Source organism: Chrysochloris asiatica, unplaced genomic scaffold (assembly GCF_000296735.1).
Source record: "Chrysochloris asiatica unplaced genomic scaffold, ChrAsi1.0 scaffold00566, whole genome shotgun sequence".
Classification (NCBI taxonomy): Eukaryota; Metazoa; Chordata; class Mammalia; order Afrosoricida; family Chrysochloridae; genus Chrysochloris; species Chrysochloris asiatica.
Genome location: NW_006409084.1, coordinates 95,699 through 111,296, shown reverse-complemented (window position 1 = coordinate 111,296; position 15,598 = coordinate 95,699). Strand labels below are relative to the sequence as shown.

Below are 15,598 nucleotides of genomic sequence, written 5' to 3'. Positions count from 1 at the left end.
GGGGTCTCAAGGGGAAGAAAGTTTTTCTTTCTTCACCTTGTTATCCGTTTTCTTAAGTGCAAATAGGACAACAGGACCCGTCTCCAGCATGGGGCATAATCTGTTTCCTCCTGAGGGACAGGACTTTTGCTATTGACATTTTCTTTAAAAAATTGACAGACTCAGTCCTCCTCTGAGTTAAATTTAGGCCAAAAGACAGTTTAAAAACTTGGTTCGTGTGTCCAAAAGACACAGCAATATCTTATCATTTGTTATTTTTATTTCCCTTCAGTTCGTGAACTATTAGTCTAATACTTCAGCTTTAATCCTAATAGACTATTACGGTTTACGGGGACTTTTGTCCTTGGTTTCATTTTCTCTAGAGATTCCTTTACTGGTATTATTTCCCATCGCAGCTACCTGGCTGTGTCTTCTTACAAAGAGGCTCAAACCTCCCCCACCCCCTTCTATCCGTGGAGGTTTCTTGATCTCTTTTATTTTCGCTATGTCCGTCTCCAGCCACTTCCCTCGTGGGAACGTTGGACCCCTCTTAGCAATTGGCGAGTCCTTGACTAGATACCGCCCTAAGCTGTATGAGGTGGTCATGGAACCACGGATCAGGACTCCACACTAGCTTCGTGCCCAAGGCACGTCTCATTCATACACACACAACCTCCAGGATATCCCAAGAAAGCATTGGCCGCCGATCCCTGCTCCCCAGTTTTGCTTACCTTGGCCTGTGCACAGATTTACCTGGTTGCCATGTGGTGATGCTCGAGTAGGCCTTTTTGCCATTTTGCCAAGGGTCCGAATTGATGCGCTTCCTTGGGAGACTTGAGCAGATCTCTCCCGAGTGCTGCTGTAACTGGACAGCAGGACGCATCTCCCTCAGAGGAGAAGGCTAAAGCCGCATCCCAAAGGGAATGGGAAATCCCGGCCCGCCCCCAAATTGATAGAAATGAATCCCGATGTTGCGTAAAAGACACTTGGTGAGACTAAATTATCTTGGCAAAGTCAAATTTACTCTTGCAAGAGGGTGCTCTCTCGTTTCTGGTGTGTTTTCTAATTGTTGTAGACCACACACAGACAGGGATAGACTGCTACTGGTCTCAATCACACTGTGGAGAGACGATTTTAGGGTGTTGTGAGATTTTTCTCTGTTTTTTAAAAATGTTTTATTGTGAATTATGTGATCCTTCACATGGGAGAACATAAGCTTTACATTCATCTTATCATAGATCATTTCATTGTCATGGTTACAGTCTCCTTCATGCATCATCAACCAACCTAGCAAGCCGACCCCCTCCCCCCCAGCCCCGGGTCTAGAGTCCCCAGCTCCTCCGTGTCTCCATGTCATCTTCTCTACGTACATCTCAGGCATCACTTTTTCCCTGGGTAGGGTCCTGCTCTCCACTCTTCTCCCATGATGGTCCCAGGGACCTCTGCTTCTAGACTGTAAAGTGAATCACTTCCCTCCTTGCTACAAAATGTCTACGCTTACATTTACAACCCTCACAACCAGTCCTGATATCAATGATTCACTGTTGTATCACAGGAGACCTTTCCGCATCTCCTTTTATCAGTCCCGCCTAGACAGATTAGATGCTACTCAGTGGAGATTCTATCGTCCTCCTTGCCCTCTGGATCTAGGTTCCCTCTTGAAAGCTTATAAGCCAGTCAATTTCTCATTGTAGCCCCAACCCAACCCCACCCCCACTTTGTGTAGCCAATATGTGTTGGGACTTTTTGAGACAAGATGCTGTCAGTAAGAAGTGAATGGTGTCAGTTAAGAACAGAGTGGGTCGTTGTTCCCTAGAGCAGATCTCCCAAGAGCACAGAACCTGGTGTTATGTACCTGTGGAATCTCATGTCCCAGGAATACCAGCCTCACCTTTTGTTCTTAGACATGTTGGCACAAGTGCTGCCTTGCTGACCGAGACTGTGTGGGATGTTTTAGGCTACAGTGATCATTGAAGATGTGGCTGTGGTCTTCACCAACGATGACTGGGATTTGCTGGATCCTTCTCAGAAGAAACTCTGCAGAGACGTGATGATGGAAACCTTGAGAAACCTGGCTTCAGTCGGTATGAATGGCATCTTCCTTTTTCTTTTTTTTTTTTTATTCCTTTAGTGAACAAAAATATTTACTCATCAAATGTGATTGATTGTATGGAATGAGCAGTGGGAACACCCTGTAAAATAAAAGTCATTGTCCCTTTCTATATAGAGCTCATGTATCCAGGATTCCCATAATACAAAGCTCTATGCACTAAACAGTGCTTTCATTTCTCTTGTGAATAAAATAAGCCTTGGGACTCTTTAAGTGTCATCAGCATAGCATTGACTTCTGGGGACACTTTCATGCACTAGAGACTTGTTGTGTGGGTGCCTTTCTGAGCTATTTATTGGGTTTCTGACAAATTTGATGTCAAGATTTTGATGCAAATAAATTCACACCTGTCAATCTTCACAGCTTCTAGAGAACAGAGTACTATCTCAGTGACAAGGAATCTTTAATTGTTCATCAAGGTCTTCCTTGCGATGTACATTTCTCCATGAGCTCCATGTTCTTGTGAACTGCCATCAGTTCCAACACTTAGGGAACTTGTATACGTTTTCTTAGAGGCGGCTGGGGGATTTATCCTACAGTGCCACATTGGGACTCCTTAGCGCCTTGGTAGCTCCAGCCATTTGTTTTCTCATTGAAGCTAAGGAAAAATCTAAGGAGAGGGAAATAAGAGTCACTGAGGCCCATGTGTCAGGAAGCCCAAGGAAATGTCATTTGAGCCCATGAATGAAGGAAATTGGTTAGCTTCAAAAAGTTTATTTTAACCTGAATGATTGGATCACTGGCTGGAAACATTAATGATGGTGAAAAGTTACCCAGTGAGCATTTAATCATATGCTATTTGAAGAGTAACACCTGGTTATTATGCATCGCAGGTGCAGTCAAGGAATCACATGGCTGGAAGGATCACCTTGACAACCAGGGGAGACATTTGAGGTGAGTGTGATTCCAACAACAGAAATTAGTGCTTCACAAAATCTCAGGAGGTGTCATAACATCAAAATACACTGAAATGAGGGGGCTCCAAATAGTTCATGGAGAACTCCATCGTCTTTCAATTGCATCATTCTGTCAATGATTTTGATTGAGTAATTGCTGGACAAATGAAGATTGCATATGCATTTCCCAACAGTCAAATCTGTTGTCTTTTAAACTGTGAGTCAATTAAGAAACTGTCAGTAGTGTGCCATTCAGATATGGTGGCAGGCTGCGCATCTCTAAATGTTTGTTGATCTCCAGAGTCCTACAACATATCCGGTCTGTGATGTAAGACTCTTGGTATCCATGCAGGTGTTTGGGGTTGCAGGAGTGTGTAGAGTGACACCGTTCATATTGGTGGTTTGCTCACCATCCTTGACTGCAGTTCCAGTGATTGTTTCTTCATCAAATCAAATTCTATTAAAACAACAGTTTTGATTGCTGTTCAATCTGGACACTTCTCTCACTTATGTTGGAAATTGCTAAGTTTTTACAAAGTGGTTTGAATCTCTGAAGCCGACTGATGTTTATGTGTTGTGTTTGCTGAGTCAGTTCTGACTTTTAGCAACCCTTTGTTGACTTTCTAAGGAGTAGCTGTTGTTACATGCCATGAAGTCGTTCCACTTTGTGGTTCAAATCTAGCTTGCTGCCTAGTGTTCATCAGGACCCGTGTATATGTGTATAATCTTGTCTGTAAAATGATGGAATCCGTGAAAGTTCACACAATAACATTTTCATAAGTATAAGTCAGTGAAATGTTTAAAGCGTATTTCACTTGAACACAATGAGCAGGAAGACTTACACATTGAGGCAAATGGTAGTCATTGTCCTAGATGAATCTTGAGACAATTCAGAGAAATGACATGCAGGTTTACTGTGTTTGGTAATGCTGTCATGGGACAACATTTGTTTCCAACATGATAACTGACTATTTTTTCTTGTCTCCTTGTTGAACATGGAGTAGTTTGCAGAGGACACCATTGTTTTACATTTACACTACCTGTTTATAACAGATTTGGTGCAATCAAGAACCTGGGTGAACCTTCTGAATGCAACTGGTGTGGAGAAACCTCCAGCCTGATTCCTGGTCTTTCTATGCACCAAATAGATCCCACAGAAGTAGATCCTTTTGAATGTAGTGAGTATGGAGGAGCCTTCCTTGATCATTCCCTGGAGAACAATTGTACTAAAGCTCACACTGGAAGCAGTACCTCTCAGTGTCTGGACAGTGGAGACGACTGCAGGTGTCCTTCTCACCGGACCACTCCTGTGAGCACTCATAATGGGAAAAATACCCAAAAATGTAAGGTAAATAGAGACAGTCCGCATGAATATATGGAGTGTGGGAAATCTTCTGGTGAGGCGTCACTCCTCCCTGGACATATAGGATCTCAGAGCAGACAGAGGCCTTTTAAATGTAAACAGTGTGGGAAAGCTTTCAGGTATTCCTCACAGCATACTTGACATTTGCAAACTCACAGTGGAGAGAGGCGCTATAAATGTAATCAATGTGGGAAAGCCTTTAGCCGTGCCAATGTGTTCACAAGACATAAAATAGTCCATGGTGCAAAGAGGCCTTATGAATGTAAGGAGTGTGGGAGCACTTTTAGGGGTTTATCATCCCTGACTGCACATAGAAGAATACACACTGGAAAGAAGCCTTATAAGTGTAAGCAATGTGGGAAAGCCTTCAGACAGTCCTCACACTGCATTCTACACATGCGGACCCACGGTGGAGAGAGGCCCTATGAATGTAAGGAATGTGGGAAAGCCTTTCTCCTAGCGTCAGGCCTCAGAACACATAGAACAATTCACAGTGGAGAGAAGCCTTATGAATGTAGTCAATGTGGGAAAGCCTTTAGCTGCCCCTCAAGGCTCAGGATACATAAAACAGTCCACCGTGCAGCAAAGAAGCCTTATGAATGTAAGGAGTGTGGATACACTTGTAGGTGTTCCTCAGAACTGACTGCACATAAAAGAATCCACACCAGAGAGAAGCCTTATGAATGTAAGCAATGTGGGAAAGCCTTTAGAGTGTCCTCACACTGCAGTATACACATGTGAACCCACAGTGGAGAGAGGCCCTATGAATGTAAGGAATGTGGGAAAGCCTTTAAAAAAACTTCACTCCTTACAATACATAGAAGAATCCATAGTGGAGAAAAGCCTTATGAATGTAAGGAGTGTGGAAAAGCGTTTAGAAGCATCACATACCTAAGAATACATTGAAGAACCCACAGTGCAGAGAGGTCCTATAAATGTAAAGAATGTGGGAAAGCCTTTAGAACAATGTCACACCTTAGAATGCATAGAAGAATCCACAGTGGAGAGAGGCCCTATGAATGTAAGGAGTGTGGGAAAGCCTTTAAAAGAACTTCACACCTTACAAGATATAGAAGAATCCACAGTGGAGAGAGGCCATATGAATGTAAGGAGTGTGGGAAAGGCTTTCTAACACCCACAAACCTCAGAACACATATAATAATCCACAGTGCAGAGAGGTCCTATGAATGTAAAGAATGTGGCAAAGCCTTTAGAACAACCTCACATCTTATAGCACATAGAATAGTCCACAGTGGAGAGAAGCTTTATGAATGTAAGGAGTGTGGAAAAGGCTTTCTAACACCCTCAAGCCTCAGAAAACATACAATAATCCACAGTGTAGAGAGGCCCTGTGAATGTAAAGAATGTGGAAAAGGTTTTAAAACGACCTCACACCTTAGAAAACATAGAAGAGTCCACAGTGCCAAGAGGCCCTATGAATGTAAGCAGTGTGGGAAAGCCTTTAAAACAACTTCACAACTTACAAGACATAGAAGAATCCACAGTGGAGAGAGGCCCTATGAATGTACAGAGTGTGGGAAAGCCTTTGGTGACGCCTCAAGCCTTACAAAGCATAGAAGAATCCACAGTGGAGAGAGGCCTTATGAGTGTAAAGAATGTGGAAAAAGCTTTATTTGTTCCTCTACCCTCACTAAAGATATGCGAATTCATAGTGGAGAGAGACCTTATGAATGTAAGCAGTGTGGGAAAGCCTTTACAAGAGCCTCAGCCTTTACTGTACATGAAAGAATCCACAGTGGTGAGACCCTATGAGTATAAGGAATCAGGGGAAAGGTTTACCCATTTCTCAAGTTTCAGATCACATAGAAATATCCACGGTGGAGAAAGACCCTATGAAAGTAAGGAATGTGATGGTGGTGGTGATGTACTGTGCAGTCGGTTCTGACTTATAGGGATCCTGTACAGGGTTTCCGAGGCTAGAAATCTTTATGGGAGCAGAAAGCCTCATCATGTGGGGAAATGTTAAATCATCACTTAACCCTCCTTTCATATAAAGAGCACACAGTGGAGGGAAACCATATGAATGTAAGGAGTGTGGGAAAGCCTTCAGATTTGCCTCACAATACAGTTCACACAAGTGATTCCATAATGTAGAGAAGCCCTATGAATGTCAGGAGTGTGAGAAAGCATTTATTCAGGCTTCACACCTCAGTGTACATAAAAGGGTTCATAGATAAAAGACTTCTTTATGTCCAATTTTGATGTTTCTTACATACTGCTACTGTGAAGTGAGCAAAATTGAACATACTGCGTTTAGTATGAGCAAAGTTCTTACAGAAACATGACAGTTTCATTGTTACTGCAGGGATATATCCTAAACAATGTTTGATATATTATTATTCCATGATTAATTTTACCTCTCTTTAAATCTTTGGTTACTATAGTAAAGTCTTGGGAAATATACTTGAGTAAATGTGGTTTTCTATTTTGTAATGATTTTTTTTTTTTTTTATTAAATGTTTTTATTTTGGATTGAGTGAAAGTTTACAGGGCACATCATCAGCTTCACATTCAACCATTTATATAGCTTGTTTCATTACATTGATTATTATCCCCTCCATATATCATCAGTTAACAGTATTTCTCTCTATCCTCTTTAGCTTTTTGTTTGTTTGTTTGTTTTGAGGTGGGGGGGAACTTGCCTTTTTGGAATTTACAGTCTCGGCTTTTAGGGAAGGTTTTTACATTTGTCTGTGGATATCCAGGGCTCATGTATGAGATTACTAACAAGCATTACTGAATAATCAGATGAGGGAAAGTTTGCTATGTCTACTAGGTGGCTAAAGTCTGATCCTCAGAGCCTATGGTTTGGACGGTCCACAACGCTTGGGCCCACAGGGTCTTGACCTCCTGACCGGGTCAGCACGGTCTGCATCAGATTCCCCCTTATTTATTGTTTGTTTAAGAGACGCTGCCTGTCTTAGGCGGTCAGTGCGAATTCCTCAGTCTTACCCTTAAGGTCAGCAGTTCGAAACTACCAGCCGCTCCACGGGAGAAAGATGAGGCTTTCCACTCCCGTAAAGATTTACACCCTCGGAAACCCTGTACAGGGTCGCTAGGGGTCGGAACCGACTTGACGGCACTTAACAACAACAACAACCCGTCATCGAAACTCATTGCAGCATGGCAATAGCTCTGTCTTAGGTTGCCGAGGTTCCATGTGATCCTTACCCGTCTCTGGCCACTCATCCAGCATAAACAGCCGCCATCCGAGGAAGGCAGGGAGGGAGGAGATCGGCTGGGGACCCTATACGCAAGACGTTGCCAGCCCACCACCTGCTCTAAGGTGACCAAGTAGGATCACTATGCTGAGGTTCAATCAAGTGGGGATCTTACTCTCTAGCAAGGGTAGCAAATTAGTAGCCACTCAGTGCTCACTTTGAGAATTACTTATATCAGGAATTTGAGCATGTAGCTGATGAATATCCACAGACAAGTGGATATTATTCCACAACCTCCTAAAATGCTGTTGAATTAATATTTTGTAATGATTTGATTCATGTTATATTGTGCATACTTTATTACATTGATGTTGTCCTGTGTTTGAGTGTTTAGTTTTCATACATTTCCTTCAATTCTGTCATATTTTGAGTTCAATGTTCTAATTTTATACATAGTGTCTCATAGGGTGATAACTTAGATATTCTGATTTCCATAATACTTTGGCTTTCTGTTCATGTAGTCAAGTCTGTTCCAACTCATAGTGACTCTATATCGGCTTTTTGAGGCTCTAAATCTCTGCAGGACCAGAAGGCCTCATCTTTCTCCTGCACAGCAGCTGATGGACTTGAACTGTGAACCTGTAGCTCCCGGTCCACTTTTTTTCCACAGTGAACGATAACATGTTTGGTAAGATGGAATGTCAGAGAAAAAGAGGAAGACCCCCAACGAGATGGATTGACCTAGGGGCAACATTGATGGACTCAATCGTGACAACAGTAGTGAGGTTGGCCTTGGATTGGGCAGTTTTCCATTCTGCTGTGCATAATGTCGCTATGAGTCAGTCCCAACTCAATGGCTCCTCACAACTACAACAAAGCCATTGATAATTACTACCTGTGTATGATTACTGTGGTGTTTCCCAAATTTTGTGTTCCAGTCAGTTGTTCTATGTGTACTAATTAGAATTCTGTAAGAAATACGTTGGTGAATATGGCAAGGTCCCTATGGGGAGGAGCTGACTCGAAGGCGCTTACCAGCATATATATCTATGGTGGTGGTGTGCTGTGCAGTGGGTTCCAACTCCTAGTGACCCTATATAAGGTTTCTGAGGTTAGAAATATTTATGGGAGCGGAACCCTCATTTTTCTCTTATGGAACAGCTGGTAGTTTCGAACTGCTGACCTTGAGGTTAGCAGCCCGATTCGTAACCAGTTAGCTACCAGAGCCTCCCTATACACATCTATGTTGTTAAGTGCCATTGAGTCAGTTCCAACCCATAGCGACCCTGGATAGGGTTTCTGAGGAGCAACTGAGAAGCTTGAGCCGCCAACTTTGCAGTTCAAATGGCTTTGCAGTCTGACGCATTAACCCACAGCGCCACTCCAGGACTCCATACATATCTGTATGTATTAACAATACATATACTGAAGTCTTTGCTCTTAAACTCTTTAAAGAGTCTTTGTGCAGCAGATTTGTCTTACTCAATAAATTGTCTGATATCTTGAGTGCTTCTTCCATGAAGACATACAGCCTCAGAAATGCCCAGGAACACTTACACTCTGTACAATGGCGCTGCCACGATTCACAATTGACTCGATGGCAGAGGGTTTTCTGAGTGGGTTCTCAGATACGAATTCCTCCTCCAGTGGACCAGAATGTTCTTCCTGTTGGAGGCTGTGGTCAGCCACTTCCCAGAGTAGTGTGTCTGTCCTTCAAAGCTTTGGTCTGCGGACTCATGGCCGGCACAGGGACTGATTTTCTCCAGTACAGACAGAGAGAGGACCTGATGAGGGGAGGATTCTGCCCTGGGTATCTGGGTGTCCCATACAGTTTGCACTCAACTGCTAATGTCTCTGTGGGAGGTTCGAATCTCCCCAGCAGGACCCTGTATGAAAGGACTGGGGATCTGTTTGTAAAAATTAATATCAAAATCTTTGAAAAACCTTGTCTGCACAGCAGCTATGAGTCTGAATCGATTATACCGAAACCACATAGAGCACAGAAACCTAGAGAATGGAGGTCTTATCCTACCCTGCTGTGCCAAAGAAGAAGGACCTGATGTTTAGATTCTGTAAAGATGACCCAAAAACCCAAGAGAGGGCACTTCAACTCAGGCAATCATGGGTCATTGTGAATCCTAGTAAACTCCAGGTTTCTACAAATGACAGTGATCTAAATGGTGGAAGTTTGGTCCTACCCATGGGCTGAGTGGGAGAAAGGGCAGGCAATATGTAAAGACTACAACCTTGAAAACACTGGAGCACAGTTCTCTGACACACACCTGAGGGCACCATGAGTAGAATTTATGAAAACTCATCCATTGAAAACCCTGTAGGCACAGTTCTACTCTTGACACACATGGGCACCATGACTGGGATCTACTTATGAAAAATCATCCACTCGGAACCCTGTGAGCACAGTTCTACTCTGACACACACGGGACATCATGACTGGGATCTACTTATGAAAACTCATCCACTGGGAACCCTGTGGGTTGGCTGGGGGTGAGGCTGAGGGGCTTAGGATTAGGGTTAGGTGTGGGAAGCCTGTGAGAGACAGCCTGGTGTATCCTTGGTTTGGATGGGTTCACAGTTGGAGTTTTCTTGTTTTTCATTCCAGTACAAACACAGCATCCTCAATTTTATTCACCAATAATCAGGACTTAGATCCACACAGCACAGATGGACCAGTTTCTGCTTCCATGAATTTTAAATTGCCTTTTACAACATTTCCCTGGTGCCGATGAGCTAATGTTCCACAATATGTTGGTTTGTGAGATTCAAGCAACTGCCTTCCTGTCAGCTCCTCCATTCAGCCTCAGACACACACAGCACATTGGCCATCAAAACCTACTTTAAAGAAACGAACTTATTTTTAAATGCCACACACAGCCAAGACAGACTCTACGTGTACATCAGACTGCTCGGGAAAGGTGTTACATGCATGCACTTTGCTCTGAGAGGTCCTACAGCATCATCTGAGGGCAGCAACACCAGATTACAGTAAGGAACCTATTGCTGAGGTGATTTTCAAGACTAACTGAAATGGCAGCTTCCCCTCACCTATGGCATTGTTTCTGGGAATTCAGTGCATTCTCCTTCGTTTTCTGATCCCTAGATCTCGAGGCAGATGTCATGACTTATGCAGAAGAAGCAGCTACGTATAATGGGGGACCTGCATCCCATGTACAAAAGGGATGATCATTTAAAGAATTTCAACTAGTTATATATGTTCAAATCTAAGACTCTTTTCATGCTGTTTGTTATAAACCAAAGGGCCCAGAACAATACACGGAGAGGTTTTTATACCAACCATGTATATGTATTATAGAAAAATAAATGAACTTCTTCAGTTAATAATACTTCAGAAAACAATACTTTAAACACATTAATAAGTCTTACTTCCTTTATTTGAAAATAAAAGAGGCACAAAGATATAAAACTAAGATGCCATCTGAAATAGCAGGTTCACCAAAATGTTATAAAAATAAACCTGCATGGGGGAATAATCATAATTACTAGAGTGAGGATGGATCGGGGTATTTTACCCCAAAATAAAATGTATTTCAGGAAAATGCTGGCCACTGGGGTAGGTGGTTATTTAATGTCCCTATTTTATGGGTGAACCTAAGGTCACAGAAAGTCTAAGCAGAGAGAAACTACTCTAAGAACTTCCAGATAGAGTAGATACAGGCTCCTTTCTGGAAGGATAGTGCCTTTTCAGGTGCACCTTTATAAAGATTAACCAACCACTCAAATATTTCACTTGTAAGTGGAAGCTATGTAGGATGTATACTTCAATTCATACTCATCTCTACTCAAATCAGATTCTGTCATCTGTAACTCGTGGCAAATGTGATAGTTTTCAAAATACAGAATTACAGAATAAGGGCCATGGGGACAGGCAAGGAACACTGGCGTTTTTACCAAACCCTCCTTGGCCAAACAAGTACCCCTCTACATCTCCAAGGTTGGGAGTTCAAACCCATCATCTGTTCCAAGAATACATCATACAGGGTCGCTATGAATCAGAACCAACCTGATGGCACTTAACAACAACAACATCTGGGTCAAGTCTAGGTGATTGTTATGTGATGTTAGTTTCAGGTTGTCTGCTGTTAGGGGTTTTCTGTATTTAAAAAAAAAAAAAAAAAACTCACTGTATTCTCTTGTGATACAATAGTGAATAATCATTATCAGGACTACTTGTGAGGGTTGGAAATGTAAAGGTAGATGGTTTTTAGCAAGGAAGGGAGTGATTAACTTTTCAGTCTAAGAGCGGAGGTCCCTGGGACCATCAAGGGAGAAGAGCAGAGAGTAGGACCCTACCCAGAGAAGCAGTGATGCCTGAGATGGAGGTAGAGAAGATGATGTGGAGTGATGGAGCTGTTGGGGACTTTAGACACAGAGAGGGAGAGAGTCTGTGTGCGGATGATGGGGGGGAGGGGCAGGCTTGCAGTGTATACCCTTTGGTTGGTTGATGATACCTGGAGGGGATTGTAACCATAGCAATGAAATGATGTACTATAGGATGAATGTAAAACTAATGTTCTTCCATGTAAACCATCACATAATTCACAATAAAATATATATATATAAAAAACTCCCTGTAGTATTTTTATGAGGGTAGTCTGGTTCTTACAGTTTGTTTTGATTTCTGTGTGTCTGAAAGTCACCTAATACTGTCATTGTATTTGTTTGACAGTTTTTGCTGGATATAGGATTCTTCGTTGGCAGGTTTCTTTCATGGTTTTTCAATATATCATCATTCCATTGTCTTCTTCCCTGCATGGTTTCTGTTGAGAAATCACAGCCTAATCTCATGACTTCTCTTCTGTAGGTAACTTTTCATTTGTCACTCCTTTACAACTTCAATCTTTTCTCTATTTATCCTGATGTTGCTTACTGGTTCAGTTGTGAGGATTTGGATTTTCTTTATGCTGGGGTGTCATCTGTATTAAAGACAACTATCTCTGCATTATGAGGACAGAGGCTGGGATATGAAAGCTGACTAGTGTTTCTCCCAAGTGACAGGGTGACGGAAACCTTTCTATTAATGCTCAGGAACCACTGAGTTTATATTCACGGTAGAAGACTGACTTGGAAACCAGGGTGAGAATGGTTGTCCAAGTCCAAGAACATCTTCAATGTCCCTGAATTGTGAATGTAAACATTGTTGAGAAGGCATAGGTGTTGTTATGTATATTTCCATTTCAGTACACTAAACAACAACAACTCCATGGATCACGGCACGTTACTGTCTGATCTAGAGCTGGACCACGGACCACCTAGGATTGGAAAATGCTCAAAATAAACGATGGTCTCAAGAAGGCAGATGATCCGTGAGCAGACAGAGCTGACTTCTTTTGTACGTGGGGTCTCCATGAATCAGAGCCGACTTACCTACACCTAAGAACACCACCAGCTCTGAGAGAGGCACTGAAAAAGCTGGCAAACTGGGTTGTTTTGGCGGGGGAAGGCAATCGATTGTGCAAGAGACAATGTGTCTGATGCTCTCAGAGACAGCTGGAGAAGTCTCAAGTGCAGTGAGCTCACAATGGGGAGCCAGACAGAGGACTCCTGGAGGTCCCAGACCTGCCCCAGCATGCCCCTGAAATTTTCATTGATTTTGAAAGCAACCTGCTGTGCGTTGACTAGGAAAGTCTGAGTCCACAGATGATGTAAAGAGAGCAGGCACAATCCCACTACTCTGTTCGCAAGCTTCCTGTGAGAACTGCTAGAGTGTGGGTCCTCCCAGAGAGGAATTCATAAACTTGGAGCCTGATTGGGATTAGACCTTGGGGTACATTAAGAACCAATAGGATGTGCATACTTAAGTGTATATAAGATACAAAACCAGTTGTCAGGGACAACTCAATTCATGGGGACTGCATGTGTGTCACAGTATGAGTGTACTTCACGGGTTTTCAGTGGATAGTTTTTCATAAGTAGATTCCACTCAGGGTGCCCCGTGTGTGTCAGAGTATAACTGTGCTTACAGGGTTCTCAGTGGATGATTTTTCATAAGTAGATCCCATTCATGGTGCCCCGTATGTGTCAGAGTACAACTGTGCCCCACAGGGTCCTCAGTGGATAATTTTCCTAAATAGATCCCACTCATGGTGCCCCGTGTGTGTCAGGTAGAACTGTGCCCCACAGGGTTCTCAGTGGATGATGTTTCATAAGTAGATCCTACTCATGGTGCAGTGAAAACCTAAATCTAATATATTCCCTGAAGTCCTCTTAAAACCAAAGGATGTCGGGGCGGGGGGCCGTGGGCTGGCTTGCAGGGTATACCCTTTGGTTGGTTGATGATGCATGAAGGGGATTGTAACTACGGCAATGAAACAATATACGATAGGAAGAATGTAAAATGAATGTTCTCCCATGTAAACTAGCACATAATTGACAATAAAACATTGAAAAATTAAAAAAACCCAAACAATGGTTTAGCTAAGCAAGTGACTAATGTCTACCTTGAGCATTTGTTATTACATGAGATCCCAGTCATCATCGCGATTTGTTATGTCATCTGTGAACACTAGGAGGCAGTGAGTTCATGATCTTAGGGTAGGACAACTCAGAAAAGGAGGCTCAGGAAGATTGCATGGGCAAACAAAGGTTATCGCTGACATTGAATATCACCTGTAGAAAGTGTTGTATATTGCTGTAGTATATTTGTTGATGTTGTTAGGTTCTGGCTTATACACAACAGAGTGAAACACTGCACGGTGCTACACCATCCTGCAAATAGCTGCTACCTTTCCGGCCGATTGCTGCTGTCACTGTGCCAACCCATTTCATTGGGAGTCTCCCTCTTTCTCTCTGATCCTCCACTTTACCAAGAAATTGATGTGCTTCTCTGTCCCTCCTGATAGTATGTCTGAAGTATGAGAGAGGAAGTCTGGGCATCCTAGCTTCTAAGGAGGATTCTAACTGTGTTTCTTCCAACATAGATTGGTTTGTTCTTTTGGGAGCCCATGGCACTTTCAATATTCTCCATCAACACCATAACTCAAATGCATCAATTCTATGGTCTTCCTTATTCATGGTCCAGCTTTCACATGCATATGAATTTACTGAAAATACCATGGCTTGGGTAGTCCTCCAGCTGACATCTTTGCTCTTCAACACTTTAAAAAGGTCTTGTGCAACAGATTTGCCTAATGCTATATGTCCTTTGATTTCTTGACTGCTGCTTCCATGAGTGTTGATGGCTGATCTCAGCAAAATGAAGTCTTTGCCAACTTCAATCTTTTCTCCATTTATATGACTGTTGTTTTATTGGTCTGGTGGTGAGGATTTTTGTTTTCTTTACATTGAGATGCAATCCATACTGAAGGCTGTGATCTTTGATCTTCAGCAAGGTTGTATCATCTGCATATTGACATTGTTAATGAGTCTTCCTCCAATCTGATGCCAACTTCTTCTATATATCATCAACACAATTGAACACACACAAAAAAACAGGGGAAACCCAGAAATCCAATTCTCTATTTCTAGTTTCAGCATAGGGCACAGGGCAAGAAGTTGAAGGAAAAACCAGAAACCCAGAAGGCAGCCAAAATGGGATTGACTTGATGGATGAAAACTGTTTTTTTGTTGTTTTATATTTTTACATAAAGACAATGGACTATTCTGGGGAGTAGGGAAGGCGCAGAGACAACTTGCTGGTTCTGGTCCTAGTTTTGCTTTTATCATCCCTTGGTTTTTATCTAGAGTTTCAAAATTGAGTTCATCTTTGAGTGCAGTTACTATAAAGTGCTTTCTTGACTATTAAATTGTTTTTCAATTTGTTCACATGCTTAAAACGATCTTCACTTTGGAACATACACCCACTTAAAAGCTTTTGTTCAAAATATTATTGGATGGGAATAGTTTTAAAAAATTAATGAACACTGGGCATGTTGTAGCCCCATTTTAGGTATTCCAATCAGTTATAGGCAGAAGACGGACTTACAAGCTTTCTATGGTGACACTTTTCACTATTCCTTTCTCTCCCCCTCCAGAATCTATTTTATAATATAATGCAAGGAAAACCAAGATTCAAAGACAGCCAAGCATCTTA

At 42.3% G+C, this 15,598-nt stretch overlaps 1 pseudogene; it reads left to right on the top strand.

The window, feature by feature from the left end:
- LOC102812648 overlaps positions 1-10,731 on the top strand; it is an 18,281-nt pseudogene extending 7,550 nt beyond the window's left edge.
- Positions 10,732-15,598: the final 4,867 nt, after the last annotated feature.